This window comes from Heliangelus exortis, chromosome 9 (assembly GCF_036169615.1).
Source record: "Heliangelus exortis chromosome 9, bHelExo1.hap1, whole genome shotgun sequence".
Taxonomy (NCBI): domain Eukaryota; kingdom Metazoa; phylum Chordata; class Aves; order Apodiformes; family Trochilidae; genus Heliangelus; species Heliangelus exortis.
In genome coordinates, this window is record NC_092430.1 from 7,051,296 (window position 1) to 7,066,274 (window position 14,979).

General features: G+C 39.0%; 1 long non-coding RNA gene across 2 annotated transcripts in view; it reads left to right on the forward strand.

Annotated features, from left to right (window-relative positions):
• The first annotated feature begins 2,084 nt into the window (after positions 1-2,084).
• Positions 2,085-14,979, forward strand: part of LOC139799490 (uncharacterized) — a 66,028-nt gene continuing 53,133 nt past the window's right edge. Inside the window, exons 1-3 of one of the 2 annotated variants that reach the window (XR_011727300.1) lie at positions 2,085-3,138; positions 4,483-4,578; positions 7,220-7,308. This is a non-coding gene — a long non-coding RNA (uncharacterized lncRNA). The remainder of the gene's footprint in view (positions 3,139-4,482; positions 4,579-7,219; positions 7,309-14,979) is intronic. The other variant, XR_011727301.1, reaches the window with a different exon arrangement.

Below are 14,979 nucleotides of genomic sequence, written 5' to 3' on the forward strand. Positions count from 1 at the left end.
TCACTTTAACTGAAAATGTAATATATCTTGTTGCTTATGTGAATTTGTCCTTGTCTTTTACCACATGTTTCTTTTCTGCAAGTGTTATATTTCTGTCAGTGTCTGGGGAGTTGACACTGTGTGCTAAGATGGTAGGAAAAAATTCATTGCTTTCTCACATAACACCCAAGGAATCAAGGAGATGCCTGGTGTAAATCTACTGCATGTGACCTTAAATCAGGGCTGAATTTTTCAATTTATTGTACTAATCTGAATAATTCTATCCTAGTTTGTTACTTTGTTCCTGCCACATCTAGCTGTATTTGTTCCTGGTCCCTACTGGAGTTTATTGAGTTCATAAAGGATGTTCCTAATCAGTTAAATATAAATAGCCCACCAGTTTGTCCATGTTTGTGTTTCTCTTAATCTTATTATTAGTGGTTTTACTTAGGATAAATGTTGCAGGGAGTCTCCTTCTGGGTTGATTCATCTTAGTGCATTCATACAGTCATTTTCCTCTGGTTTCCCAGGGAAAGGATTTTGGAAATTTAAAATGGATTGCAACAACGAACGTGATGCGTTCTGTAGAAGCAGCCATCCCACATAGTTGAAGTCCAGCAAGACTCATGAAATCATTCTGTGCTCACTCAAGTTAGCCTTCAGCTAAAGGTAAAGTAGGGAGTGTTGCAGCAGCAGGTACAGAAGGAAAATCCAGTGCTTCCAAGGCAACATCTAACTCTGCCTGTTTGCAAGCTGTATATGCAGTGCTGGCAAGTTTCTGCATTAAGTGAGGATTTGGGAATATTGAATGAGGGGGTTACTCTAACTGGAAACTACTTTGAGACAGCTAAGTTAAAGCAAGAGTAATTGGTATCCTTGCCATAACAAGGAGAAACCTAACATTCCATAAGGAGAAAGGGTAATGTGTTTTGTTTTATCTTTATTATTGTTTTCATGAACTGAGGTTAGATGTGTAACTTTTTAATATATGGAAAAAGTGGTTTGCTTTGCCAGAACTCTCCACCTAATGGAGTAAAGCACTGAAAAAAATGAATCATGTACCAAGTGCAACTTTGTAGAATTTTTATCCCAATTCAACTATCCCAGACTCTTCAACTGAGAAGCTAATTGTGTGGTTACTTTTCAGGGCCACATTTGGCTTTGTGCTGTCTCTGGGTCCTCAACACCACCTGAAGAATGTCCAAATGAAACATTTGCCTCAGAGTGCCCCTCTCTAAAGAGGGAAGGCCAGCTCTCCTAGGACTGTTGAGTATTCACTCAGGGTAGACTTTGGCTAAAATATTAAGAACCTTGTGCCTACAGGTACTGAAGGAAGAGCACACCTCTTCCCAGGTTCTCTAGTTTATCCTTTAAATGCAAAAAGGAAGTGGATGCTGAGAAAATAACACCCGTGTTCTTAAGAAACCCCAGTAAGTGTGAATCTTTTCCCAGATATGGGATGTTCTGCAAGGAATTCTGTGTGATGTCACAGTGGATTTCCCTAGGCATTCCATGCTTTCAGCCATATCCAGGAGCAGGGACTTCTGGGGAAGAAATCAGGGGTTCCTTCCTCATTCTTTGGAAGTAGGTAAAGATGTATATCCTGTTGTTACTCCTTTCACTCCACAAATACTGTTTCCTACAGAAAGTTCTTACTGATGTACAAATAACTTTTCCTCTGGCTGTCCAGGAAATCAAGAAGAATTTGCTTCTAAGCTGGTGAATTTTCATGATAGCTCTCAGGTGCTTTCTTTCTGTCATTTCTTGAGGCATTTGTTTCACTACTGTCTTTCCTAAAATTTGTAGCTATAAGTAAAGGTTTGCAGAGTTTATATTTTCTTGCTCTGCCACTACAAATGTTTCCTGGCATCTGCAGTGATTCCATGGCCTGTAAGCTGCTGTGGGGAGCTCCAGCTGGAGTCATGCTGGATATGTTTAAAGACTTGGGAATATGGTTTGAATTACTTGAAACAAGAATGATGTATTATCATTCACACATTTTCCTAAGAGACTGGTTGAGGTAAAATACTGAAAAGTGACAACCATCCAGCTATGCTTGGAGGGTGGTCTAATATTATTTCCTAATTCATTCAGGCAATAGACAAAGATTTAAAGTGCTTTCTTTGTAATACTAAAAAAATTCACAAAACCAGTGTAAAAAATATTGACCTTTTCCCACTAGGGAGAAAAATATCTGCCCTAGCCCCTAACTGTTATAAACCAAGGGGACTCTTGCCAAAACTTTATAGCTTGTATGTAAATGGAATATTAGGTTTTGAGCAACAGCAGCTTAGAGCTGTTAAAACCACACACAGTGAAATGCCTTAACCACACAGGGGTGAAGCAGTTTCAGCTTGCAGTTCCCTATAGGTCACTTCAGTCAGCAGGATACTTCCTTCCCAGCACCTTCTTTCCCAGGGTAAGAAATTGTTTCCTTATGGCAGGGCGGGGACACTGGGGGGTTCCTCAGACATGAGGGATGGCATTCTCAGAGTATGAGCTTTTTGCACACTTATCTCACCTTTTCCCTCTCCCTGCAAAGGTGTGCAGAATTAACTTGTGGGGGATGGAATTTTTCGAGATGATGGGTATGAAAAGCAACTGTATGAAAGATAAGCAGAGGTATGAAGGGATTGGCTTACTGGGAAAGAGTGAAAAACATAAACCACCACCCCTTCCTAAATGCCTCCAGAAAGACAAATCTTGGAGAAACTTAAAGTTTTATTCCTCCCTAGCTATGAAAAGACACTTTCCAATTATTCAAATTGAGATCTGGCAACATGGTGGCAGTATTTGTCAAGATTCCTGTCAGCAAAATAGCATTCACACTGTTAATCCCTTCCCAAGGAATGACTCGGGCAAGAAGACAGGAGAAAAGAGGGAGCTCCTATGATTTTGAAATGCTTTTTGAGTTTCTGGGATAAATGACACTGAACTGAAATCTGCGTTGAGTGTTACACACTACAGTGTTACAGACTTCCTACTTTGCGTGTTCTGGAAAATGAGTAGATGAATTTTCCTACTATCTGGTTTCTTCCCAGCCGCCGTATGTTCCAATATAACTTTAAAGCAAAGTGAATTAAAGCTGCATCATCCTTGGCCTGTTTGTGTATTTAGCATTGCCACTCTGCTCAGTCCATATATAAGTCGGAGAAAGAGGTGGGTTTAAACTTTTAATAAGGAACAAAGAAACTTGCCAGCTCTCCTGATTTGACTTTGCATCTTTTTACTGGATGCTTATTTCCATGAAGTGTGGTTGTGCAGCTTTTGTTTGAGTTGTAGACTTCTGGTATTAAAATGGTAATGGATGGCAAAAGCACGATAAACTAAGTACACCAGTTTACCTACAAGAAAACTGATGTTAGCACTGAAAAAAGCTAACAGTAACATCTACAAACATCCAGAGCTGACAGACTAAGCAGCATTCTTGTGACTGAAGAAGCTTGGTAGTCTTTGCTAAAGGTAAAGGGAGTGGAATGGCAGCAGGGTCACCCTGGAAAAAAATATTAGGTGGGCTATAGGTGACAGAGGACTGAATTTCATATTGAACTTGTCTAATTCACTCTCAAGTGATATAAAGGCCAAAACAAAAGGAAAAAAAAATGGAGGTAGTAGTCAGTGAAGCTTTGCCTAAGGAAAAATGGACTGTATATCAGCTCACTCCAAAGCACAGAATAGTCTTAACAGTCATGGCCTATTGTGCCTAAGTAGCCTTAGGGATGAAGTTTTCTTGTTTAATTGAAGTTCAGAGACCAAATTTGCACTGGAATGGGAAAATTGCTGTAGTCCCTTGCACAAAGAACAGAACTTTATCATATGCAATAGGTGTCTGGAGTGGTTGGGTGAAGGCAACACTGAACAGACTGATCAGTGTTGCAGTTTTTCCTGATCTGAGATGGACAATTGCATTCAGGCTTCAGTGTGCACCAAACTTGTAGCGTTTCTTTATCAAGTTGGTGGTACTGCAGCATAACATGATACAGCTTTAAGTCCTCATGATATAGCATCTTGTTCTTGAAAGACTGCAAGCAAGAAACTTAACTCAAACTCTCTCCTCATGTCTGTATTTGCCTGTATTATATGAAAATTAATGATTAAAATACAGCTTCTAATAGTTGACTGAAGATGTCCTCATTTAGTTTTGTATCAGAAAGAAGCCTGGTTAACTTCCCAAAGTGTTTTCCATGCCCTGATTCCCTTATACTTGATGGCATAAGGTGCAGAAGTTAGAAGAGCCTCAGGTTGCTATTCTGATACACTTGGAAAAAGTTTGGTTCTCAAAGGAAAATGTCAGCCCTTATTAACTTGGGAACTGCAGAGCTTTCTTTGTAGCATCGTAGTAAATATAGTAGTGAACATAAGCTGGTTTTGCAGACAAAAGAGAAGATACTAATGCAAAAACAAATCCTTGTAGTTGGTGGATTTCAGATGACTAAATGCCCAATGTTGTAACACAGATGTCATTGAAAAATACCTTTGTTAAAAGATTTTTATGCTCTTTAGGTTGTTATCAGCATATCATTCAACATGAGTAGGAGGCACCACTTACAGCTGTGTAATGGTGTAGAACCAGAGATGCCTCATTATGATGTCACACAGGTAAAATCTACAGTTAATCCCTCTTCTACCTAATTTTAAAATTTAGGGATTAAAGGTGATCTATCTGGACAGGTGATGCTCTTTATTAGAGAGGACTTGGGTGTATCAAGTGAGACTTAAGTTTTGCCAAGATCTCTTACTGCTTTGTGTTGAAGGTAGATGAACTGCAGAAATCCTGAAGTATTTTATTTTGCCAAACATCTGGAAATTATTCTTTCCTCATATCCACAAAGGCCTCGGTGGGACATGCAGCTTAGCTTTAAACTCAGCTGAGATCCTGAAACTTAGCATTCCTTTTTTCAGGTTCCTTAAAGAGGTTGGCCTGGAAATGGGTATGAAATAAAATGAGAAATAATTGGTGCTTTCTTTACTGATACTGATAGGGCTGGTGTCATTCTACTTAGGTGGGTTTTTGGTTTTCTTGGGTTTGTTGGTTTGGGTTTTTTTTTTTTCCAAAAATAAATACAGGGGAGACCCAGATTCAAACTGCTTCTCAGTCTAGAAAATTTCTACCTTTCAAAGGCATGTGACCCTTGCTTGTTCAGAGGAACCTTTCCTCCTTCTCTATCCAGTATGCATCACAGCTGTAAAGAATTCAGGAAACTTGGAGAAAAGAAAAGAGGGATAGATAGGTCCTGTGCTTGCCACAGAGTTTTTCTTTCTTGTACACAGCTTTTGACTTCCTTTCTCCAAAAATACTGTTTTCTGCACATCAGCTCAACTTTAGCACTGGAAGTTGACAATGTCTCTCCTAGGACAGATGAGGTTATATGAGATATTTCCTCTAGTGGAGGAAGGACTTGGATTTTCTGTGTCATTTCCCATGGGAGAAAGTAGTCTGCCTTGCTTGGGATTCTATAAAAGAAAGTGCATCTCACCTCCCAGGTGAGTTTGTGGTTGTTGTCTTGCCTGGTCAGATTGTGCTGTCTGTATCAATGGTCTCCCAAGGTTTAGAGGTTAAGGCCTTGCTTTGTTATTTGGTCTTCCTTTGCTGGGTACAGATAGATGTGAATAATCAGAATGTTGATGATTTTAGGGGTCTACATTTGGATTATATATATAAGACACTGTGGCTGTGACTACTTTTGGAGGTGTGGAAAATATTGTAACATGGTGGGAAAGCACCAGCACTTGATTCAGCTCTAGTCTGCCCAGGTGCTTTGTCAATTTATGTTAAGATTGTACTGAAGTACTTAAAGCTAATACATAACAGAAAGAAACAAGTAGGGGCTGGGAGGATGCAGTAAGAATGCTGTTTATATCTTCATTTCCTGGCATTACTGATTGATTTTGTAGGTAGAAATTGTTGCAGCGTGCAGGGCTGCAGCTGCATCTCTATCAGACTTGAGAAAAAAATTCCTTGCTACACCCAAATCAAAAAGCCACAATTTGCCACTGCTCAAAAACCATGAAGCTTTTGCTGTAGTTCAAGAACACAACTGTCTAACAGTAAACACTTGATGAAAAAAAAAAAAAAAATCCAGCATACTGAGATATTTTACAACTCATGAGAACCTTGCTGAGGAGGGTTGCAAGATGAATGTTTGTGGTTCAGCTCCATGGTGGTTTTTTTCTGTTTAGTTTTTACAAAGAGAATTGATGAGTTGACCCTAATATGAGATGATTTAAAAACTCACTAAATCAGCTAGAGGGAATTTGGGTGGTGATGAATACTATTAGCCTGACACTGAGGAGTTTGTCATGGATTGGGAACTCTTTGTAAGCCACAGACACATCCCTTTTGAGAGGAATGTCAGTCATTTTATAAACAGGCCCAAAATATGCAGAATATTTTAGGTTATTTACTAATAAATGCAAATGAATTTTCTGCAAACCAAGGTATAGTCAAGCTAATTCCTGATTAAGCTTCTTGAGTTAGTTTTTGTAGACTTAGGAGTCTTCGTGGGAAGAAAACCATTTGCACCTGTACTACCTGATTTTATTTAACTGAGCTGTTATTTAGACTGTTAATTTGAAATGTTACAAAGTGGTTCATTGTGAAAAAGCAGTGAAACTCCAGGCCACCTAGAGGGACTAGTGAAAAGATAGCTATTTTTGTAAAAGGTCATTTTGAACTTTTGACTCTGAAAGTGGGGCTTGTTCTTGACCTGGGGATTTCTGGTCCGTGGACTGATGGGGATTGAGAATATTGGAAACAGAGCTATAGAAAACTGCCAATTTTCACTTAATATGAAAACTGATAGTTTTGCAAGTATGTGAAAATTTAATCCAGTGTACAGTTTGCTCTTTTTGCCAGCCAGCACTGCTATTCATGGTGTAAATGACTGAACTTTTCCCTCTGGGCAAAATGCTGAATTTGTTCAGGCGCAAATAGGTCTTTTCATGATGAAATTTTATCCCCTCCTATCAAAACCAGCTTTTCATACAGAAACATGATTTTTCCCACTGTTTTTCTAGCCATAAGAATTTCTGTGCAGACACCCTGGTATGGTCTTATGGGAACTGCATACCAACTAAAGCAATTCCAGTCATTGTTCTCCAAGCAGCATTTCCACCCCTCCATGCAACCCCACTTAAACTTTTCCAGGTTACTAGGAAGTCAGTAAGACAGAATTAAAGGAGGCAAAATTACATTAATGTCTAAAAGATTAATTTACTCTGATTCTTTCCTTGTTTATAGGCTATCAAATATCTCCTAATGTGAAATAGCTTAACAGGATGAAAAGCCCAAGACTGTCTAAGACAGCACTTAGAAAGTGAAAGACAAAGGTAATAGCATCTTACAGTCAAAATGATATGCAGTACAGGTAGGGTCACCAAGCAGTAAATCATAATGTGTTGTAACACATTTACATTCATAAGCATCTTTCCTGTCCCACTGAACTGAAGGAGGTATGCTTGAGATTTCTCGTGTTTTCCCTTAGTATGTGAAACATGACAGGAATTACTTCTTTCTTAGGGTCACTGAGTGTTGAGATGTACGTAGAAATCAGTGAGTTCAAGTTCTTCGGGTTGGATTCTAGCTTTTTGTTGGGCTTTTTATGATGGAGGGTTCATTGTGTAGTTGAAGATTGTGATTGCTAATTGGGTTGAAATAATAAATACAAAAACCCCTCGCTACTTAAGGAAAACAAAAAAGCATTGTAGGTATTTAGCACTGAACAGCAGGCTTTAGAATTAACAAATCAAGTACACTAGGTCCTGCTGAATCAATTTGTAGAGCTATCTGTCTGCAATGTCCCTGCTCTCCAGAGATTAGAACTTAAGACTTGAGAAAGAGATTAAGTTGTTCAAGGTAACTATTCAATGTGCAAGCATGATTTAGACTGGGAATTCTAACAAAAGGCAACAAAGCCAAGACCCAGATCTCAGTGGAGCTGAGGTATCAACATAGTATATTATATACTGGCTTGGGTAACCTGGATAGAGCTTGACTACATTAGGTTATAAAGAAGTCTGTACTTTTTTTTATATGACTGATAAATATTTGAAAGTGGATGTATGAGTTAAAAGAGAAAATCCCTATTAAGAACCTTGATATAAGTGCAATGAGAAGAATTTGCAATTTTTTTTCAGGCTTTGTTGAACATATCTTGCTGCAGGCTGTTAAGGATTTTTGTTATTTTTAAACCTAGTAGATTCTACTAAGTTATTTAAGAGATGAAACCATCTGTCATCATGTCATACTGTCCTGGAGTTCTGCTGTTTACATGGATCATAATACACCTTCCAAGGATTTGTAAAACTTTTCTAAAAGGGACCTCATGTACATGTAGTATTACTACCAAGAAACAGTGTGACTTGCAGGCCTTTTATGGTTTGAAAGCAGTCTGGGAATGGTGACAGCAGTAAAAGCTTCAAAAAGAACACTGGAAAGGCAAGTAACTTGTGCAGTCCAGGACTGTCCTCACCCAACTTTCCAGAAGGGGCTTGCCACTCTGTTAGCCTGGTGTAAACCTGCATTATTCCTGTTTCCTGTGACTTTTGTGGAAGGGTGATGTAGCAGCTGTGGCACAGAACAAGAAATTAGACCCCACTTGCTTAGCAGTGCAGGACCAAAAGGGGATTCTTGTGTGATTAAATCCAGGTCCTTGTTATGGGAACTTGTGGCCTATAATACCATTCATAAATCTACCAGGCTTCAGCTTTAAACTAATTAGGTTACTTGTTCCACTGGGAGGTTGCCTCAAAACCTGACTTTCCTGTGCTGAAACTGTGCTCTGCTTTACTGTTCAAGCACCAGTCCATATAAATTGATGTAACTGGTAATAGTACAGACAGCACTCTGAAAGGTCCACTCCAAAGGGTTCTTTCTATTTGAGACAGTTTCCTTCACTTGTCTTTTTTTGCTGATTTTCTCTTGTTTTTGAGTAGTGTGGAGAAGTATCTTACATATGGAAAAGTGACCTAGATTGCCTCCTTCTTTGATTTGTATAGGGATAATTTTAGAATAATCTTATATTGCATCTTCTTGTTAACAGGTAACACAGCAGGCTCAGCTGTTACGCATCCACAGCAGATAACTCAGACTGACTCTCCTAGGTTGTTTTTGCTGTATCTTCTGTCTAAATTTCTGGTTTGCAGCAGTGATGCAAACGTGTACAAGTTTTTTTTTATTGCTCTGTAGACACTAAATTTCGTTTGGTTACACATGCAATTATAATACAGGTGAAATACAACCTTGTAATAATGTTACTTGCATCCTTCTCTAGTCCTGATTCTGCTCTCTTAACTTGCCCAGGTAAATCTTATTCATTTGACCCCATTTGATTAAGGAGCAGCACTTGGGAGGTGCTCATGCCAGCCTCCCATTGCACAGTATCATCCTTGGCTGTTCTAATAACACAGGATAAGGCTATCCTGAACTGAGTGCCAAATACCTCAGTGGTTTTCTCCTCTCCTTCCTCATTGCTGTGTGCTTAGAAATGCTTCTCTTTTGCTGGGGAAAACTGTTGTTCTGATGTTATTGCTTAGCATCTGTCTGACCTTCAAGATTGGAAAGTGCATTGGTGGTTTGGTTGTTTAAAAGTCATGAGAGAGTCAGCACTTCCATTCCTGACTGTGCAGCTGTGCCACATACATCAGTGTGCCTAGTAAATCATGTTGCCATTTCTGTAGAAATTAGCCCTATGCTGACAGGCAGCAGATATAAATAACCGTATTTGTGTAATGTAAGGTGGATTCCACCAATCTGTCTGATAATTCAGGAATTCATTGACAGCCAGTCTGTATTACAAATGTCATCACTGTTACTGAAAAAGCTGCCTTTTATCCTCCCCGTTTTCCTGAGGAAGTTTTCCTTTTCTCATTATTTGCTGCTGGGAACTGTATCATTCATAAAATGGGTGGCTGAACTGTATTGATTACAAATAGCAAAAAGACTCTTCGAGGGGGGAAGAAAGCACTTCCTGGAGAGAGTTTAATTACCAACTCTATTTTTAAAAATAAAAATAGATGCACAATCTGTCTTGATTTGCACTACTCTTGATGCTGAAGAAAAACATTTACAAGTATTTTCGTGAACTATGTAAAAAGCTGTCTCTTACTTTTCACTTTGGCAGGAATATCTTTGTACTCATTTCAGAAGTGCCTTTTGTAGACATTATACTTCTGCTTCCAAGCTTAGATTCTTTTCCTGAGCTCACCTAGATGGGAATTTGTTTCTTTCAAAAGGGTACATACATCTTGGGCTCAAAAAAAACCCTTTTAAGTTTCACATAAGCATCTCTAATTTAATTTATGCCAGCTTCCTCTGTCAGGCTATTATCTTGTGACTTTGAGCAGAGGATGTCCTTCAGTGTGGCCAAGAGGAAAGCTGATGTGCTCCACCTTTTAGCGACACAGAAAATGTTGTGGCTGCTCCTGCAGGTCTCCATGGGAGGAGAGCACTAAACAGAGGATGCATTGAAGGCTTTTGCTGTGGGTGCTCAGGCTGAACATGAACTCTTTGAGGAAGTGGCTTGATCCAAGTCTGACCTTGTCCAGAACCTCTCTCTTCCTCTCCTCTCATCACACAACTGACTTCTTAGAATTGTCTCAGACACTGTTCAACCTTTTCAGTATAAGCTTGTTTTTCCCTTATTTTTCTTGCTAGTTTTTCTTATTTCATTATGGAGGACATGCTGCCTTTGACAAACCAGTAGTGGAATAGGCATGAAGGATGTAGAAACCCAGTTATAATCTCCAAAATCTCCAAGTGATGTGCAAAAAAATAACTTGCATCTCTTCTATCCTGCAAAAGTGAAACCATTAAGCTAACATGACCTGATGGGGAAAAATATTACAGATTCATAGTGATCAAATTATGGACTTAAATGAGCTGAAAATAATAGTTAATTTTCCTTTTTATTACTACAATTTTGTTTAGATTATCTTTGGGATTTGGGGAACCTTATGAAACTGAGGTGAAATATTTAATATTTAAAAATTTATAAACGTATTCACTCTGACATCTAACTGGCATACTTATAGCATAAGTTTATTTTTGTGTTCAGGATATGAAGTTAGATTATCATAGAGTGATACAAAATGAGTACAAAATGATACATTTAGTACATGAGGAGTACAATGATAATTGCATGAGTACAAAACCCAAATGACAGGTTTTGTGATTTGAGTGCTGGACTGCATTCAGTAAGAATTTTCCTTTTCTATAATTCAGTTGAGATTTTTGCAGATGAAAACCTTTAGCATTTTTGCCCCTGTTCTGAGACAAAGGCAGAGGGATATTTTGATAGAATTAATAATTGCCTCAGGATCTTTGATAAGTGAGTACAATACAAGTTATTATAATCGTGTTTTCTCAAAGCAGTATATTTAAGAATAGGGCTGGCTTTTGTCTTGAGCAATACATATCACCAGCTCTTGGCACAGTTCCCTGCTATGTTTCTCTAAAACAGATGCAGTTTTAGGGACCTGTGCTGTGCAGGAGGATGCTCTGGTTTGTGGGTGAGATATTCAAGGGTGAGAAGCAATCAGAAATACTTGAAAGACATCATGTCTGGTCTTGAGATAGACAGCTTGGGAGCTTCATGGGATGAATTTCCAGGGATAGGGGTAACAGATGAGTTTACTCGTATTCAGACTAGTTATAGGCTTGCTTCCAAATCTTAGTTGGGAGGCTGCCTTTTTTTCTTGAAACTTGGTGAAGTTTTCTGATCAGCTGTATTACTGGGAAGGATTTTTATTAATAGAATTTTGGAAAGGCTTTTGGTTTGACCATTCTGCACACAGCTCTGACTGCTCCAGAAGTGATGTTCTGGAGCTGTCTGTTTCCCTGGCCTGGAGCAGCTGTATAAAAGTAAAGCTTTATTTGGATGTGCTTCTTCCTGGGGCAGCTTAAGGAGATTATTTTCCAGTATGGTCCAGTCCCTGCTGGAGGCAACTTTCCTCTTAGGTGTGCCAGTGTGTGCATCTAGATGAAGCTGCTTTCTGATGAAATCAGTCAGAATAATCCAAACTCTGTTTTTGCTATCATTTTGTAAGGAAAACATGAGATTCTTCTTGTATGTAGTGTCATGTTGCAGCAAAAGCAAGGGGTGGGGTAAGCTGAGAAGGAATTCAGAGTAATAATGTGCTTTAGTGGTCCAGCAGAACAGTCTGACCACCTCCTGAGATGTATGGCAAGAGCCACCACTCCTGCAGGGAGGCATCTTTTAGCTGTGCTTTACTGTACATGGTACACTTTTTCTCATACAAGAATAGTAGGTAAATAAATACTTAATTCCCATTGAATGCTGTCCTGAAGGTCGGGAGCTGGATGATTAACATCTTTGAAAATCTCCCTTTTTTTTTTTTTGCCAGTGTGCAACTGTCTTCAAGCAGGCCCAGCTAATTTTTGGATACTTAACATAAGAAAAAAAAATCTAGGATGTGAAAACAGATTATACAAACCTGCTTTGCAAAGCAAAATTCATTCATAACAAAGAATTTGAATCAAAGGCTTGCCACTGCCAACTAATTATTTAATGTTCTCCAGCTAAGGTGGTTATGCTGCCAAAAATGTGCGTTCCCATCTCTTTTCTCATTAGGAGGATAAGCTGATAAATCATTTTTCTGCTTGAGTTGTTTTGATCTGCACTAAATTTTCTTTTGTGAAACTGTATGTCCCTCTCTTCACCAGCAAATCTGGCAAAATGGTATATCATCTCTTTGCTGCTGAATCTAGAAGTAAATATATTTCTAATCAGGTTTTTATCACACTTTTCACACAACAGATTAAAAAATTAGTACATGAGAATTCAGAAAGCAAAAGTGATGTGTTTGATTCCTTGTCTCTGCAAGGCTTTTTATATAGTGATACAAAATAAGATGGGTTTTAGGTTGCTTGTCAAAGATTTGAGAAATTTGCCTTCAGTTCACTGCTGCTGCAAACCATTCCAGGTTCTGTAAGGTTGCTGGCAAGTAGTTTTATCTTGGACCATCTTCTTTAAAAAGGCTTTTCTTAATTCCAACAAGTGTCAAGAGGACAAAACCAACAGAATTCAGGTGCAGTTCAAAGGTGTTCAGATACCAGGGTAAAGCAGGAAGTTTAAAAACCTATCACAGAGCACCCACCCACCTTTGAGTGTCACTGCTGATTTCTCTAGACTGTTCCTGCAGACATTCTACCCATTTAAGGCAGTGGGAAACCTCCTGTTGTTGTGAGTGCAGGCAGGATCCCCTGTGTAATTCTTCAGTTTGATCAAAATATAAATTTAGACGTAATATTTACATCTCATTCTTGCAATATCTGAAAATAAGTATTTTTTTTAATACAAGTCTGTTTTTCAGATAGAGCAGCTCATAGCTGTCCCATCTGGAGCTCTGATTTCCTCAGCTCTTGCAAACAAAGCATGCTCCAGTCTGCTTCAGTGGCTGAAAAGAAAAATTCTCAGGATGTTAATGTTTTGACTTAGTAAATAAGGCTGTCCTTTCCTTTCAGTACTAAATTGTGCTTCCCTGAAAACTGACAGAATATTTGTTGGATTAAATAGCATTGAGACTTGGTTTCCTGATGGAATGTATTCCCACACAGTCAATGGCTGGGTGGAGATCTTGCTGGGACCCATTTCCATCAGGTGCTCTGGTGAAGCTGCCCAGCCAAGCCAGCTGGTGCAACAGGTCAGGAAACCCTCGCTGAGCAGACTGACAGCTTTCATTCTCACTGCACACTGGATTTGTGAATCTTGCATACAGATACTGCCTGGCCTCTCGGCTAGGCTTATAGGCTCTCTTGAGATCACAGAGGAGAAGACCACATCTGTAAGGTGAATGTGTTTACAGGCTTATGTGGTGTATAAGTGGCAACAGGGCACAGCAGTGCAATGTTTGCAAACAAGGGCAGATTGCCCTGAGGAAGACAGGAGAAAATTCATTTTTTCATCAAAAGAGACTGTGATCTCTTCTATATGCTTAGTGCAGAGACAGCTTGCGATAACCATTCGAAAGCAATTCTGGGGCTTAGGTAAAGCAAAGCTGAATTTATTGAAATAGGTTTCCACAAATATGAAGGAGTTGTATTTGTTTTGTGGACAAGTATAGCTAGCAGGAGGTCCCTTCAGGCTTTGAGTCAAGCTTTGAGATCTTCAAACTGAGGCCTTGTGCCAACACACTTCTAAAAAATGTGTAAATAATCAGCCTGTCAGATTTTTTGCAGAGCTTTTGCTTGTCTCCACAGTGATGCTTACAGCCTCAGTGCTTGGAACTGGTCAGAGAAGTAATTGAGGTATTAAACTATTGTACCCCAAGATATCCTAGATTCTCATAGCTCCGTTCTTAGTGGCTCTATCAGAAAACAGGTAATGGATGTAAATGTCTTGAAAACCATCCTGGAAAATGAAACCAAGAGAGAGGGAGAGTTGGAGGTTTTGGTGGTTAAAGAATTTGAAAGCAGAATATGGCAAACTGTATTAGAAGCTTGGGTTTAGCAGGTCTATTTTAGCAAATGGGTGTGTGAGACAGTCTTCTAAACACTAGAATTTCATCAGGGATAGGGGAGAATAGCGATTACTTAATGCTGAATTTCTGTAGAGAAAAACATGCATTCAGGTCTCAGCTGACTTCACGCATTGTAGTGATCCAGTTGGAGTCTAAACTATGACAGGGAGTATCAGATTATGGGAGAAATTCCAGTCCTAATGAAGGCAAGATTAAGTTTTTTTAGTTTGGTGTCACTGGGTATTATTTTATGGCTTTTGAACCGTTGATTTATAGAATATGTTAGACCTTGTACTATGTAGAATTTGTAAATCATGTTCCTAACAGTCCTTGGCCTTCAATGTGAATGCTGTGCTTGGGCTTGTTGTAATAAGAAAGGAGAAAACCAATTACAGACATTTAAGTGAACTTTCAGATGAGACTTTCATTGTATATCATGGGCGACCTTAAAGGCCATATACACATGACCTGATTTTTGTACCTTACTGAAGCCTCAAAACTGTGTTGTCATGATGGTGATTT